The sequence below is a fragment of the Sturnira hondurensis genome, unplaced genomic scaffold (genome assembly GCF_014824575.4).
Source record: "Sturnira hondurensis isolate 20B ecotype Veracruz unplaced genomic scaffold, ASM1482457v3 Scaffold0006829, whole genome shotgun sequence".
Lineage (NCBI taxonomy): Eukaryota > Metazoa > Chordata > Mammalia > Chiroptera > Phyllostomidae > Sturnira > Sturnira hondurensis.
The window spans coordinates 1,899,464-1,916,465 of NW_028079460.1; the positions used below are offsets into that span (position 1 = coordinate 1,899,464).

Sequence of the window (17,002 nt, forward strand, 5' to 3'; positions counted from 1 at the left end):
GGGTCCCCAGAGCTGGGCAAACCGCAGCTTCAAGCCTTTCTGTCAGTATAGAGCCCTGCCCATCCCTGCAGCCTCAGCAGAAGGAATCACTCTGGTTATTTCCTGGAACCAAGACTGACTCTCAGACCCAAGGCCCCATCAGCACTGTTTGCATTACTAGTGTTTGCAGGGAGAAGGTGGGAGTAGGAGGCAGAAGAGTAAACTGTCTCAGGGCAGTGCAGCATTTGTCACAGTTCTGTCCCCTCCAGGACTAGTCTGAACCAGGCAAGTTCCCCTGTAGGTTCTGGGGACTTCAGGGTAAGACCATATCCATCTTCCCCTCTTACTCACCTCCAACTTCCCTGGGGGTCCTACTTTGTGGAAGTAGTTCTTTTTCCTCCCTGCGGTGGGGACGTCCTGAGAAGGCTGGAACCATCACCTGTCAGAGTCCTTCCTTCCCTAGTGGTCTCCTCTGCCTTGCAGGGAGTAGGGACTTGCATGGCTGGACCACAGGAAGGGACCCAGACTCTGGCTCCTAGTCTGCCCAGCCCTGTCCAAGCCTTGGCTCCATTCAAGTCTCTTCGGAAAATACCTCAGGCCACCAGTGACTGGTAATTTGGGGTGTGGAGTGAGCGCCCTCATGTGGGCAGAAAGCAAGATGCTGTGGGAAGAGTTGGGGTGTTTTCCCGAACCCCTGGGGAGGCACTGCAACCATGGCCATCAAGGAGACCTTCCTGTGAAGAGGAAGATAGAACTTGGATGTCTAGGGGGTGTCAGCAGGGGAACCTTTTGACTTCCAGCCATCAACCCCCAAGTAAAGCAACTCGACTACACCTAAGACACACCTACCACGAACAAGTCCACGGTTTACAAAGTAAATTCTGAATCTTGCCCCTGCTCTCCCCCGTTTCAGAGCTTTCTGAACCAAGAAGATCTTCATACAAAGAGGAAGAAAGGGTTATTTCTGTGGTCAAAGACCCACTGCCTCAGGCAGGACTCAGGGAAAGCCCTCACCCTTCATTTCCAGGGAGCTGGTGGGCGAGCCAAACAAGAGGCCGAAGAGAATCAACAAAAGCTCTCAGTCCACCTGCTGAATACCTAGGTGCATCCCATGGTAGTGGAGGGAAACAGGAACGTGGATTTAAACAATAAAGCAAAACCCTGAACAAATAACAAATCTTTTGTTGGCTTTGAGGGTATGATTTTTAAGGGTATTTTGGGGGGTGGGTGGGTGGGAGGAAGCGACATTTACAATGGAATTTGGTGAGTGAAAGGGTGGGATTGGGTGTGGAGAGGAGCTCAGACTGGTCGCCAGAGCTGTTTCTGTTTCTGTGAACCAGGGCGGGCCCCAGTGAGGGGTTTAGGACTGAGTCACAAGCTGTGGCTGTTGTTCTCCTGCAAGTGAACCTGAAATTGTCAAGCATAATGCCACTTCACATTTGCATGGCCATTTTACTGTTACAAGGCACTTTCTGCTCCACTGCCGTTTGTGATCCTCAGAAGATTTATGTGTGGTGTGTATTGTTCACCCCAATCAAAAGTGAAAAGACGAAATTATAGGAAATTACTTCATCCAGGGCAAACTCTAGGCTAGGAAGGAGCACGCACCATCCCCTTGTCAATTCACTGGTGCTTTTGTCATCATGGCAAACTCCGGCCATTTCTTCTTCATCTTTTTCTCTTACATGTTTTAATAACATTGCGAGTATACAAAATGATTTATAGAACACATCTAAGATATAAGAATAGTGACACAAAGTTTAAGAAGTGAGCATTACCACTATTTTTCAAGCCCCTGGATGGCCTTCCCTGCCCCATCTCTTTCCTTCTTAGTGGAACCAGTCATGTTGTTGTGTTTCTCATTTCTTCTTTCTTTTCTTTTTTAAACATTTTTATTTATTTATATTTAAAGTATATTTTATTGAATATGCTATTACAGTTGTCCTATTCCTTTTTTCGCCCCTTTATCCCCCTCTGCCTGGTACCCCCATTCGCTCCAGCATTCCCCTCCCCCCACTTTAGTTCATGTCCATGGATCATGGGTATAAGTTCTTTGGCTTCCCCATTTCTCATATTATTCTTAACCTCCCCCTGTCTATTTTGTACTGACCATTTATGTTTCTTATTTCCTATATCTTTCCCCTCAGTCTCTCTTCTCTCCTTCCCCATTGATAACCCTCCATGTGATTGATATTTCTGTGATTCTGTTCCTGTTCTAGTTGTTCACTTAGTTTGTTTTTGTTTTTGTTTTTAAGTTCATTTGTTGATAGTTGTGAGTTTGTTGCTACTTCACTGTTCATAGGTTTTTATTTATAGTCTTCTATTTCTTAGATTTAAGTTCCTTTAACATTTCATATAATAAGGACTTGGTGATGATGAACTCCTTGAATTTGATCTTATCTGAGAAGCCGGTTATCTGCCCTTCCATTCTAAATGATAGCTTTGTTGGATAGAGTAATCTTGGATGTAGGTCCTTGCCTTTCATGACTTCAAATACTTCTTTCCAGCCCCTTCTTGCCTGTAAGATTTCTTTTGAGAAATCAGCTAATAGCTTTATAAGAACTCCTTTCTTCTTGCTGCTTTTGATATTCTCTCCTTATCTTTAATCTTGGGTAATTTAATTATGATGTGTTTTTGTGTGGTCCTCCTTGGGTCCATCTTGTTTGGGACTCTCTGAGCTTCCTGGACTTGCATGTCTATTTCCTTTGCCAGATTGGGGGATTTTTTCTTCATTATTTTTCTCAAATAAGTTTTCAACTTCTTGCTGTTCCTCTTCTTCTTCTGGCACCCCTATGATTTGGACATTAGAATATTTAAAGTTGTCCCAGAGGTTCCTAAGCCTCTCCTAATTTTTTGAATTCTTGTTTTTTTATACTGTTCTGGTTTATTGAATGTTTATTTCTTTCTTTTGTCCCAAATCATTGATTTGAATCCCTGTTTCCTTCCCTCACTATTGGTTCCCTGTGTATTTTTCTTTATTTTCTTCACTTCTCATGGCCTCCACTTCTTCCTTTATTTTGCATCCATAGTCAATCATTTCTGTGAGTATCCTGATTATCAGTGTTTTGAACTGTGCATCTGATAGGTTGGCTATCTCCTTGTCACTTAATTCTTTGTCTGGAGTTTTGATCTGTTTTTTCATTTGGGCCATATTTCTTTATCTCAGTGCATCTGTTGCATTGTAAGGAGCAGAGATTTAGACACTTGCCAGGGAAGGGCAAACCACTTTGATGCATTGTGGTGTCATATCTTCTTTCTCTAGTGACTTTTACTACATACATTTTCATCTCTAAACAATAGGTGGTTTTGCATTATCATGAGATTTATATAGTTGAAATGACACTATATATTTGTTTATAGTATGATGAAGGAGTCAAATCTATTTTTTCTCTTATAGATAAACAATCATTCCAGAAAAATGTATTCAAAATTTCATTCCTTTATTCCCACTCTGTAATGCCAGTTATGTAATACGTTTATATATGGGTCTGTTTCTGAGTGCTCTTTTCTCTTTCATTGCTTGACTGGTCTGTTTCTATACAATACAATGCCATCTTTTAAAAATGTTTATATTTTATAAAAATTACAAAAATTTAAAAAAATTGGTAAGACAAATCTCCCATCTTGTCGTTCGTTTTCAGGGTTACCTTAGCTATTTTTGGCCCTGTAAATACAAACTTTAGAGCAAGCTTGTTAAATTCCACAAAACAACCTGTTGGGATTTTGGTTGAAATTGTATTGATTCTAGAGATCACCTTGTCGAGAATATTGAATCTTCTAATCCATGAACATGCTTTATATGTCCACTTATTTATGCCTTCTTTAACATCTTTGAACAACATGTTATCATTTCACCATGTAAGTATTTCATTGTACAATTTATTGACATTGCAAATAGCATATTTTTAAAAATATTTTTCTCTTTTTTATTGGTATAGAAATGTAATTAAGTTTTTAGATACTTAAAAATTCTAAATTGTGGTAAAAAACATAACATGAAATTTACCATCTTAACTAGTGTTAAGTATACTCACATTGTTGGACACAGATCTCCAGAACTTTTTCATTTTGCAGAACTGTACATCTATAGCCACTCAACAAGAACTCCCATCTCATCCTTCTCCTGGTGTCTGGCAACCATCATTCTGTTTCCTGTTTCTGTGAATTTGACCATGTTAGATATTAATGTAAGTGGAACCATACAGTATGTATTTTTGGGACTGGCTTATTTGACTTAGCAGAATGTGCTTGAGTTTCATTCATGTTATGGTACGTGACAAGATTTCTCTCCTCTTTGTAATTGAGTTTTGTATTGAAATAAACTCTTGTATTATATCTTTTTTTAAATGAGATATTTTATTTAGAGCAATGGAAAAGTTATATTTGTGGCATCACTGAACGTTTATTTTTTAAAGATCTTATTTATTTATTTTTTAGAAAGGGAGAAAAAGGGAAAGAAACATTGACATGCTAGAGAAACATTGATAGGTTGCCCTTTGCATGCCCCCAACTGGGGACCTGGCCCACACCCAGGCCTGTACCATGACTGGGAATTGAACTGATTACTTTCCTATTCACAGGCTGGCACTCAGTCCACTGAGCCACACCAGCTAGGGCTATATTATTTCTAATCATTTAGATTCTTTTGAATTTCTTTCAGAGCCAATTATTTCAGTCTGCAAATAATTAAAGTTTTGCTTTTTTCCTTTGTAACATTTATGTCTTTCCCCCCTCCTATTGCACTGGAGAGGGTGTCTAGTATCTTGTTAGTGCCTTGTTAAACAGAAGTGACAGTGGGTATTCCTGTTTAGTTTCTGACCTTAAATTAAAAAAAATTTTTTTTAATCACAGGGAGGAAAGGAGATAGAGAAAGAGAGAGAGAAATGTTGATTTATTGTTCCACTTATTGGTGCATTCACAGGTTAATTCTTGTATGTTCCCTGACTGGGGATCCAACCAGCAACCTTGGCATAGTGGGAGGACACTAACCAACTGAGCTACCTGGCCAGGTCCTAGTTTCTGACCTTAAAAGGAATGATTTTCAATGTTTCATCATTGGTCCAGCATCTTATGGAGGCAGAAGTGGTAGCAGGTGCTCTCTGAGTTTCACTCTGCTGCCCAATGGCAACAAGAGGGAAGATTCTGGAAAGTTGTCAAAAATCCAGTGAACAAATCTGAGGGAAAGGCCAAAAAGAAGTGGTCCAAAGGCAAAGTTTGGGACAAGCCCAATAATCTGGTCTTATTTGACAGAGCAACATATGACAAGCTTTGTAAGGAAGTTCCCAAGTATAAGTTTACAATCCCAGCAGTTGTCTCCGAGAGACTGAAGATCTGCCGCTCCTTGGCCAGGGCAGCCCTTCAGGAGCTCCTTAGTGAAGGACTTAAATTTAGTTTCAAAGTACAGAGCTCAAGTAATGTGCCAGAAACACCGAAGTTGGGGATGCATCTGCTGCTGGTGAGGATGCATGAACAACAGGTCCCAACAGCTGTATATTTTGAAAAATAAAATTTTATTAAATAAATAAATCCATCCATTCATCCAAATGTTTCATCATAAGTATTTGCTGTAGGTTTTTTTCAAAACAAGGAGTTTCTTTATTCTCAGTTTTTTGAGTTTTTATTTAAAATCCTGACTGGATCAACTTTTTTCAGATGCTTTTTTGGGCATATATTAAGATAATTATTGAACATTCTTCTTTTATCTGTTAATGAAATAAATTATATAACTTTATTTTCTTCTCAAACTAAACTTACATTCTCGGGAGAAACTCACCTGGGTGATGCTATATGTCATTGCTGGATTGGGTTTACTAGTACTGCACTTTAGATATTTATATCTGCATTCATAAGTAAGATTGGTTTGTAATTTTTCTTTCTTGTATTGTCTTTGTCGAGGTTGGCTAACAAAGGGTATACTGCCTTTATAAAATGAATTGGAGAGAGATTTTTTTTGTTGTTTCTAAACTTTAGTATAAAAAGCTGAAATTTGTTCCTTGAATGTTTTTCATAAATGTCATTGGCAGAATTTGGCTCTTTTTTTTTAAACATATTATTAATACAGTATTTATTTGTCTTTCCTACGTTAAACCCTGAGCCAACCACTTTCCCCAGGCTGCCTAGGGAGGTATAGGGAAAGGAACATACAGGGCAGACGAGACATGGGAGGAAGAACTATGGGAGGTGGTAAAGGCTCCTTCACATGGCGAAGAGGATGAGAAAAGCCACCATCAGGCAAAAAAGCCCCATGGCCTCTGAGAGAGCAAAGCCCAGAATGGCGTACGAGAAGAGCTGTTGCTTCAGAGAACGGTTCCTGGCATAACCAATGATGAGGCTCCCACAGTCCCAATTCCAGCCCCAGAGCCTGCCACCCCTACTGTGGCAGCCCCAGCCCCAATGAACTTGGCTGCTGTGTCAATGTCCCTTGAAATGGCGCTGGTTTGGAAGCTTCGGCTAGAAATAAGTGAGTTCAGAGGACGTGGGGCTGCCCAGCTGCCAAGGCTCTCATCTGTCAGTGTCTCTGCTCATTTTAGCACCACTGCAGATAGTGACCAGCTCAGCAGCTGAGAGGAGCTCCTGACCCAGGTGGGGGTGGAGATAAGCTTGGCGCAGGTGTACATTTTCAGGGAATGAGGGCCCGAGGCAGGAGAGCTGCTCCCAGGGCGGAGAAGACAGAAAGCCAAAATTTGGCTCTTACACTAAGTTTTCTTAGTTGTAAGAGCTTAAACTATTGATGCAATTATTGAGCTATTCAGTCTTTCTGTTCTTTCTTGTATCAGTTCTTGTGTGGATTCCCACTCAACAAGAATTTAACTATTTTATCTACATTTTAAAATTTACTGACATGAAATTATTTACTCTGTACTCTTATTACCTATATTTTTGAAACATTTATAATTTGTTGCATCCACCAACTGTGAGAACAAATGTCGGAGACTTTCAGGGTTTCAAAGATGTTACTTTATTGGCCAAGTTTAAACTGCGCAGGGGCAAACTCTCAAAGTGTCTGGAGACACGGTGCCCGCAGGGGCTGCAAACGAGAGTCACGCCCAGCGCTTGCAGCTAAGTCCTTATATAGAGGCAAGCAAACAAGCATTACACAGGAGCAGATGTGGCGGTTAGCTGTTGGCTTACAGAGCCTGTGTGTGGGAACAGGGTGGGGTCTGTCTCAACTGAGAGGGAAATTTTGAAACTAAACAGATGGCAATCAACTTACAGGATGTTTGCTAAGGATGTTTGCAGGCTCCTTGGGGCTGAGACTATTTTTCTTGTTCCCAACATTCCCCCGTTTTCTTTGGGGGTATGTCAAACCCTTGACTCTTCATCACTCGGAAGGATGGTATAAGGTTGGGAGAGTACTATTAACTTGACTACTTCTATCCTCTCTTTGATAAAAGCAAGAACTCTATTTAGGATGACAGGCCCTATGGTGATCGCTAATAGGAGCAGTAAGAGGGGTCCAGCAATAGCAGATATAAGGGTAGGTAACCAAGGCGATGTTTTGAACATGGAGGCATACCAACTAGAACTTGTCTTCCTCTTTATCTCTATCCTTTAATCTTTTGGTGAGTGTCTCAATATTTTCTCTAACTACTCCAGAGTGGTTAGCATAACCCACCTTGCTGGAGGAAGAGGAGATCTAATCCTCTCTTATTTTGTAATGCTACTTCAGCAAGGGAGTCCACTTGGTGCTCTAAATATATTACCTGATCTTGGAGGAGGGAGATATCTGAGGTGCTGTGGCTCTCATTGTCTGCACGGCAGAAGCGGTTACAGAAGGGGAATGCGGAAGTTAGACTCTCCTAGGGGGCGTTCTTAGGCTAGCGGAAAAGGGCCTTTTCTCTATCATTCCCCTCTGTGGGTGCTTAGACAGTGCTTTCGTCTGTCTCAGCATCCAATAACGGGACTCTCTGCTCTTGTTGTTGCTGGAGCATGAGAATGCAGCTAGTGGTCTTCCGTACTAGTGCTCCTTCTAACTGGCTGACTACTGTTCTGATGGCCCAGGGTCCTACAGTAATGACTAGAATGAGGATGATCAGGGGTCCTAGGACGGGGGCTAGGAAGGAGAGAAGAGTGTCCTGCCACCAGGAGGATGCTCCTGTCCTGGCCCTGGGCCATAGTCTGTTTTTAACAAAATAGCAACACTATTCTCCTAGGAATATATAGGTTCCCCCTGTTCTTCGATTCAGAGCATTAATGAGGTTTTTTCCTCATCATTTTTCTCCTCCTGTGATTAACTATTAGGAGGGGTTCTGAGATTCCTTTCTCCTTCTGGAATCATATAAAGGACAATGGAAGAAGGTCTCATCTTCTTATAACTACTTCAGGTTGGACATGGACGTCGTCCTACCTACCCTTGGGTCAGGGGTACCCTGAAAGAGGAGGTGGGTGCAGCACAGAGGGAGTCCTTCCTGCAAGGGGAAGGACCTTACAGGGTCCTGGTCAGTTGGCTGTCACCAGGAAGTTGCAGGCTTGGTGTCCAAAGGCTGGCATTACTGGACCGTTGGCCTTCCGGTCAGGTCATATTCTGGAGGTGACAGATTAGGCAGGTCATAGGCATACGGCCTATGTAAACAGAAGAACACACAGGTTAATTCACATAATAATCCCCAAACCAGTTGCTGTGCCTGTGAGACTATCTTTTGGGATGACATTCTATTGCAAGGTCCTTCCTGAAATGACATTTAACAGTGGCAATTTGACAGGTCCTTTGCACCTGTAAATTGTACATCTTTGGTGACATCACAAACCTGGTTTCAACTCTTAAATGAAAATAAGACAGTTTTAAGACAGTTAGCTGAGCCATTCTGATATCCAATACTGGGCATAGTGATTTTTCTTGAACTATAATTTTTCTCCCTAACATCACCCTTACTGTTATTACAGGGACCACTTTTGATTTTGACTGTTCATTTGCATAAACACATCAAGAGCAGCCTGGATCACTTATGATCTTTAAGTCTGCTTTGCTGGAACTCACACAGGGAACCTTCAGATTGACTTCCCAGTCTGCCCCTCAGGGCACAGAAGCAGAGCCACACATCCGCCATCTGGCTTCACCTGTACCAGTCATTTCACTCAAATCCTTGAGCCTCCATTGTGCCTATAGGTTCCTTTTAGCCATCTTTCAGGAAGGCAACCTTCGTTCCTTCCCTGGAACGACTGGCACGAACTTCACAACCATCCAAAGTATGTGGGCTTTTGCTAGCTTCACAGGTCAATCCCAGTTCCTCTGAGCTCTCTGGTAACGACCAGAACCCATACATGCCTCCTTCAGGCGTGACATTCCAGTCAAAGTCCCGGTTAACGAAACTACTATTAATGACTGGTCTTATTGGTTTTATGCAAAGAAAGCTTACGTCATTATTTATTCCTTCAGAATGCCAAATTCTGGAGGGATCAGGTAGGGAGAAAAACACAAAGCTTGAAGGAAAATCTTTCTCCTCCTAATACCCATCAAGATGCATCTCCATGCCTTATACCTTTTATTACTGATACCACATAATTTCTTTCCAAAACTTTCACATTTCCATTTATTTTTATAACTTCCCACAGACTTTCTACAATATTCATAAACCTTCTATAGCCTTTTTACCTATCCAGATTTATCCACAATTCTCTTTTAATCCCTGTTCCTTTCCCACCCTGGGAAGGACTGTACTTAAACTCAGTATCTGGCAGCTGAAAGTCCCTAGATTTGCAGGGACATTTTTCACCTTTCTGAAGCTTAGACCTTGCAAACACCCTATAAATCAGATGGTCAGCCTTGGACCTCAGTTCATGACCTTCAAAACTAGAGCCATTCTTATTAAAACCAGTTATACAGAGAATTTGGCTGCTGCAGGGTCCACACAGCAGCAGCATACAGCTAAGGAGATTTACAGAAGCAAGAAAGCAGGGCTATTGATAGGGTAATGTTCTTTTGTTCTTACTTCTTAGTTACTTAGTTGTTTACTCCTCTTTATCTTAGTGGCTCAGCAAACGGACCCAGTCTCTTTGACTTGTCTGGGCTTGTCTAAACAGGTCTCTTGCTACACCTCCCCCCTTTATCTATTGTGAGGATGGGAGGAGGTCTTCTGAAGACTTAGGGGCATTCCTAATTCTAAGCAGTGCCAGCGGCAGCAAATCTGTCCAAGGTCATCCAGTCTCCTTCTCAGTGAATGATTTGAGATCTCTGGTCCGGGCCTCTCCGAGGGGAGTGGCAGAGTTTCTAAAGCACTGTGACAGTCTGGTCTGGGTCTAAGCCAGCTAGGCTGAGGACTGTAGGCACCTGTAACCCTGGTCTTTGTTGCCTGCCAGTGGGCTTTTTCTCTTCCCTTTTCAGATATGGATACAGAACAAAATCCAAAACACAGAGTTCTGAAATAACACACAGGCATTCTCTTGCACCAGTGTGTCCACTGGTGCCTCACAGAGACATGCTCCTTCAGGCCCAGTCTCATGGCAGAGACATGCTGCTTTGCCTCAGGCTGAAGCACTCGTCAGCCCCAATTGACCCTTCCTGGGTCCCAGGTGGCAAAGGCATTTTCCCCAACTGGCTACAGGCAACCTTTCCTAGGTCTTACAATACAGCTTTCTGATCAGAAATAGAACCACATGTGAGAAATTTGCTCTTTTCCCACAAAACTAGAAAACAAGTAGTTGAGGTTTCCTTTACTTTAGGTTTAAAACTTTCACATCTTTTATACATATTTTTACTTATTTAGATTTATCTATCATTCTTTTTTACTCTTGGTTCCTCTGCCTCGGGATTGAGGGGTGTATATACCCTATATGCTTCCATAAGCCTTTCTAGGAACGCTGCTGGGGATTCTTCTCTGCCCTGGATGACTTCACTGACCTTACTAAAGTTGGTAGGCTTTCCCGCAGCTGCCCCGACCCCCCCCAGCAGAGCCCGGCGACACTGGAGGAGCGCATCCCTTCCCCTGATAGCACCAGAGTCCTAGGCCGGGGGCGAGAAGGGAGATCAGCCCGTGGGGTTTCTCAGAGAAAGAGGGACTCCGATGTTTCCAATTACATAAGTCACCGGTGGAAAAGGGCACATAAACCAGACGGGGAGGCGCTCGCGGGGGAGCATCCAGCGCCGGCTCCAGTCCCTCCAGCAAGGGGAGGGGGGGTGTCTCTCTTGCTCCATAGGTTTTTCACCCGCGGAGCTATAAGCACAGTCACTCTTATAAACACACAAACATCCAAACAAATAACACAGTTCCACGAACACATGGACCATCAGACGCGACCGGCACACAAACTGAAACTAAACGCAGCGCAGCGCGGCGCGGGGGAAGGAAAACCTAACGTGACCGGTCACAATCCAAATTACCAAAACCAAATTTCAGAGGGCGGCGTCCCGCCTCTGAAAGTCCCTGGGTAGGTCACAGGCAGCATCCCACCTACTACCTCAGGGGTTATTTGCTCCGGAGCACCAAAACCGAAAGAGGATCCTCACCAAATACTTACTCAGCTCGAGCTGCCCATTCGGTCTCCGAACTGAAACTCCGCTGAGGGAGATCTCGCTGGGGCCTCCAAATGTTGCATCCACCAACCGCGAGAACAAATGTCGGAGACTTTCAGGGTTTCAAAGATGTTACTTCATTGGCCAAGTTTAAACTGCGCAGGGGCAAACTCTCAAAGTGTCTGGAGACACGGTGCCCGCAGGGGCTGCAAACGAGAGTCACGCCCAGCGCTTGCAGCTAAGTCCTTATATAGAGGCAAGCAAGCAAGCGTTGCATAGGAGCAGATGTGTCAGGTAGCTGTTGGCTTACAGAGCCTGTGCGTGGGAACAGGGTGGGGTCTGTCTCAACTGAGAGGGAAATTTTGAAACTAAACAGATGGCAATCAACTTACAGGATGTTTGCTAGGGACGCAGGCTCCTTGGGACTGAGACTATTTTTCTTGTTCCCAACATAATTATGCTTCCCCCTTTTTTGGTTCTTAAAGATAATTTGTGCCTTATCTTCCTTTGTATACTTCTGGAGTATACTTCAGAGGATTGTCTTTATTCTTCCACTTTTTCTAAGAAACGAAACTTGACTTTATCTTTTTATTGTAGATTTGTTTTCTGTTTTATTATATTTTATTGATTATGCTACTGCAGTTTTCCTGATTTTTTCCCCTTTGCCCTGCCCCACCCAGCAATCCCCACTCCTTCAGGCAAGCCTCCCACCATTGTGTGTCCATGGGTGATGCGTGTAAGTTCTTTGGCTCCTCCTTTTCCTATTCTGTATTTTACAACAGCCACCTGGCTATTCTGTAATTACCTATTTGTACTTCTCAATCTTCTCGCCTCTTCACCTGTTCCTCCATACCCCCCTCCCATCTGGCAACCATCAAAACACTCTCTATATCCATCATTCTGTCTTTGTTCTTGTTTGCTTAGTTTGTTTTTGAGATTCAACTGTTGATAGATATGTATTTATTGCCATTTTATTGTTCATAGTTTTAAAAAACATTTAATTTACTTTTAGAGAGAGGGGAAGGGAGGGAGAAAGAGAGGGAGAAAGAGAGGGAGAGAAACATCAATGTGTGGTTGCCTCTCATGTGGCCTCTACCGGGGACCTGTCCTACGCCCGGGCATGTGCTCTGACTAGGAAGAGAACTGGAGACCCTTTGGTTCGCAGGCCAGCACTCAATCCACTCAGCCACACCAGCCAGGGCTATTGTTCATAGTCTTGATCTACTTTTTCTTAAATAAGTCCCTTTAACTTATAATAATGGCTTGGTGAAGAACTCCTTTAGTTTTTTTTCTTTTCTGGGAAGTTCTTTATCTGCCCTTCCATTCTAAACAATAGCTTTGCTGAGTAGAGCAATCTTGCCTGTAGGTCTTGCTTCTCATGACTTTGAATATTTCTTGTCAATCCCTTCCAGCCTGCAAAGTTTCTCTTGATAAATCAGCTGAGAGTCTTATGAGGATACCCGTGTAGGTAACTGCTTTTCTCCCGCTGCTTATCAGATTCTCTCTTTATCTTTAACCTTTGGCATTTTAATTATGATGTGTCTTGGAGTGGGCCTCTTTGCATCCATCTTTTTTGGGACTCTGTGCTTCCTGGACTTGCATATTTATTTCCTCCGCCAAATTAGGGGTTATTTTTCATTATTTTTTCTTTTTAAAATATATTTTATTGATTATACCATTACAGTTGTTCTATTCCCCCCTTCATTCCCCTCCACCCACACACTCCCTCCCCCACCATTCTCCCCCCTTTAGTTTATAACCACATGTCTCAAGTTCTTTAGATTCTATGTTTCCCCCACTATTCTCACCCTCCCCCCTATCTATTTTCTACCTACCATCTATGCTATTTTCTGTGCCTTCTCCCCCCTTCTCCTCCTCCCAACCCCCTGTTTCCAACCCTCCATGTATTCTTCATTTCGATGGTTCCACTCCTGATCTAGCTGTCCTCTTGGTTTGCTTTTGTTTTAGGTGTGGTTGTTAATAACTGTGTGTTTCCTGTCCTTTCACTGTTAATATTTTTCATCTTCTTTTTCTTATATAAGTCCCTTTAGCATTTCATATAATAAGGGCTTATTGATGATGAACTCCTTGAACTTGACCTTATCTGAGAAGCACTTTATCTGTCCTTCCATTCTAAATGAAAGCTTTGCTGGATAAAACAATCTTGGCTGTAGGTCTTTGCATTTCATGACTTAGAATACTTCTTTCCAGCCCCTTCTTGCCTGCAAGGTCTCTTTTGAGAAATCCACTGACAGTCTGATGGGTACTCCTTTGTAGGTGACTGTCCCCTTATCCCTTGATGCTTCTAGGATTCTCTCCTTCATTTTAGTCTTGGCTAATGTAATGATGATGTGCCTTGGTGTGTTCCTTCTTGGGTCCAACTTCTTTGGCACTCTCTGAGCTTCCTGGATTTCCTGGAAGTCTATTTCCTTTGCCAGACTGGGGAAGTTCTCCTTTATTATTTGTTCAAATACGTTTTCCACTCATGGCTGTTTCTTTCCCCCTTCTGGTACCCCTATAATCCAGATGTTGGAATGTTGAAAGATGTCCTGGAGGTTCCTAAGCCTCTCCTCATTTTTTTGAATTCTCATTTCTTCATTCCTTTCTGGTGGGATGTTTCGTTCTTCCTTCTGGTCCAGCCCCTTGATTTGAGTCCCAGTTTCCTTTCCATCGCTATTGGTTTCCTGGACATCTCCCTTCATTTCAATTAGTTTAGCCTTCATATGTTCCTCTAAGTTGTGACTATAATCCACCAGTTTTGTGAGCATCCTGATAAATAGTGTCTTGAATTGTGCTTCTGAGAGGCTGGCAATTTCTTGGTCTCTTAGAATTATTGGCTCTGGGACTTTGAGTTCTTCTTGTGCCATCTTTTGGGCTGTTCGTGCCTGTTCCATAGCAGGATCGGCGCCCTAAAGTGTTCACTAGAACAGGGCAACTAAGTCGCTGGGTTGTAACGTTGTATGTGGGGGCGGGGTCAAAGAGGGACAATGGCTTCCCGTCTGCCGCCTGCCGCCGCGGCCCCCACGGGCGCCGCAGCCACCACCATCACCAGGCCCACGCGCTTCGTTCCACTGCATGCAAGTGTGCCACCGCTGTCAGCCCTCCACCACTGGGTTCGCCCCCTGGGGCCTGCGTGGTCCGTCTCACTGTGTGCGAATGTGCGACCTTGGTCAGTCTGCCCCACACCCCGACTGGTTCCGGGCTGCCTGCGCACCTAGGTCGGGGGATCTGTCCTGCCCGACCCTGCTCCGCTGCTGGCTCTGTCCCTCTTACTGTCCCCGTTAAACAGTTTGTGGTTGTTGGACTTCTGTATAATTCAGTTTTCTGGTCTTTGGGTGTGTCCTTGTTCTCCAAACCTTTGTTGTATTCAAACTTGGTTGTGGGAGAAGGCACACTGTTTCCACCTATGCCTCCATCTTGGCGGAAGTCATCATCATTATTATTTTATGCAGTTAATATATAACTAGTCACATGTTTTATCACTCATTTTGCTCAACTTTTCTTGTTTAAAAATTTATCTGTAAACATTTTCTATCATTTGGTGGCAAATTCTCTTAGCTATTTTTAAAAGATTTTATTTATTTTTAGAGAGAGGGGAAGGGAGGGAGAAAGAGAGAAACATCAATGTGTGGTTGTCTCTCATGTGCCCCTTGTTGGAGACCTGGCCTGCAACCCAGATACATGCCCTGACTAGGAAGAGAACTGGTGACCGTTTGGTTTGTAGGCAGGTGCTCAATCCACTGAACCACATCAGCCAGGGCAAATTCTTTTAGATTTTTGTTTCTCTTTGTTTTGAACTTGTATTGAAAGATATTTTGGTGGTTGAAAGTTGTTTTCTCAATCCTTATTTAAGAAATTATTCACTTTTTGCCCTGGCTGGTATAGCTCAGTGGATTGAGCGTGAGCCTGTGAACCAGGCAATTGTGGTTCAATTCCCAGTCAGGGCACATGCCTGGGTTGCAGGCCAGTTCCCAGAAGGGGACTCACGAGAGGCAACCATACATTGATATTTCTCTCCTGTCCTTCCCTTCCCCTCTAAAGATAAATAAATAAAATCTTAAAAAAAAAAGAAGTTATTCACTTTCTTCTGTTTCCTACTTTTGTTTTTGAGAACTGGGCCATCATTTTATTTTTTACTCCCTAGTACCAATTCTTCTTTGTTCTCTATTACTTCTCTAACATTTTTATTTTTGAATTACAGTTGATATACAGTATTTTATTAGTTTCAGGTGTGCAACATGGTGATTAGACATTTAAATAACTTACAAAGTCAGCACCCCAATGTCTCGTACCCATCTGGTACCACACATAGTTATTACAATCTCTGTATTACTTCTAAGATCTTTTCCTTTATTTCTATAGTTTTGTTATTATGTCTCTGAGTTTAGATTTCTTTGTATTTAAACTGTTTGGGATATTAATTCAAAGGTTTTTTGGATCACCCTGTGTTGTCTACTCTAGATGCACAACTGAGAGGTGATTGGTTTGCTGTTCAGTTATTGGGGAGCAGTTTTTCTCCCTTACTCAGCACCTGGATTCAAAAAAAGCAAATTTCCTTGAGTATATGCATAGATTTATCTCTATGTCACCTTCACTTTATAGGCAAGACTTCTAAAATCTCAGGTTTATGCAGGGATGGGAAATATTTTTTCTCAATAAACCTCCTACCTAGAGAAGATCTTGGGCTTTGTCTTTTGCATTTTTTACCCTGGGTGGCAGTAAAAATAGAAACTCAATTTCACTAATTTTGGCAAATACCCTGAAAGCAAAAGCCAACTTCAAAGCTCCTCTTATTTCTTTGGATTCCTATTTTTATTTAAATTTGGACTCTGAATATTTCTTACTAAATTTTTTGTTTACCGATACACTTTGAAAAGGGTTTTCACATTTTCTGCAGCACTTTGAGTTGTTTCTAGTTGGCCAGAGTACCTATTCTGCCATTATTTATTCTTTCATCCAAGAAGCATGCACTCAGGGAGTGCCTTCTGTGTACCAGGAACTAGCTTCGTTGCCTTGGTGGATGAGATTCATTCTCTGCCCTGGGGAAATTCCTTATCCATTGCGAATCAGAGCAAGTCATTTCAGTTTACTTAGATACCTAGTTTTAATGGATTCCATAGCTGCAATAAAATATCTTGCAAAAAAATACAAAGCCCAACAGACTAGCCCAGGAATGAGGCCGTAGAGCTGAAGAACGGAAGTACACTAGTGCTAGATGAGATGTAGGTGATGGTCCAGTACAGGCATACCTCATTTTATTGCATTTTTTACAAATTGAAGGTAAGACCTTCCACCAGCAACAGCTCGCTGGTTTCTCAGGTGATGGTTACCATTAACAGTAAAGTATTTTGTTTTTAAAAATTTTCTGTAAAAACAATTCAGTTGAAAAGTATACGGAATCTTTTTTTTTAATTTGAGAGAGAGAGAAAGAGAGAGAAAAACATCAATTTGTTGTTCCACTTATTTATGCATTTACTTGTAATTCTTATGTGAGCCCTGACCAGGGATCAAACCTGCAACCTGGGTGTATTGGAATGATGCTCCAACAACTGAGATACCCAGCCAGGGCTCCCA

General features: G+C 42.5%; 1 pseudogene; it reads right to left on the reverse strand.

Moving 5' to 3' along the window:
* Nucleotides 1-6,022: 6,022 nt before the first annotated feature.
* Nucleotides 6,023-6,660, reverse strand: LOC118990221 (ATP synthase F(0) complex subunit C2, mitochondrial-like; annotated as a pseudogene).
* Nucleotides 6,661-17,002: the final 10,342 nt, after the last annotated feature.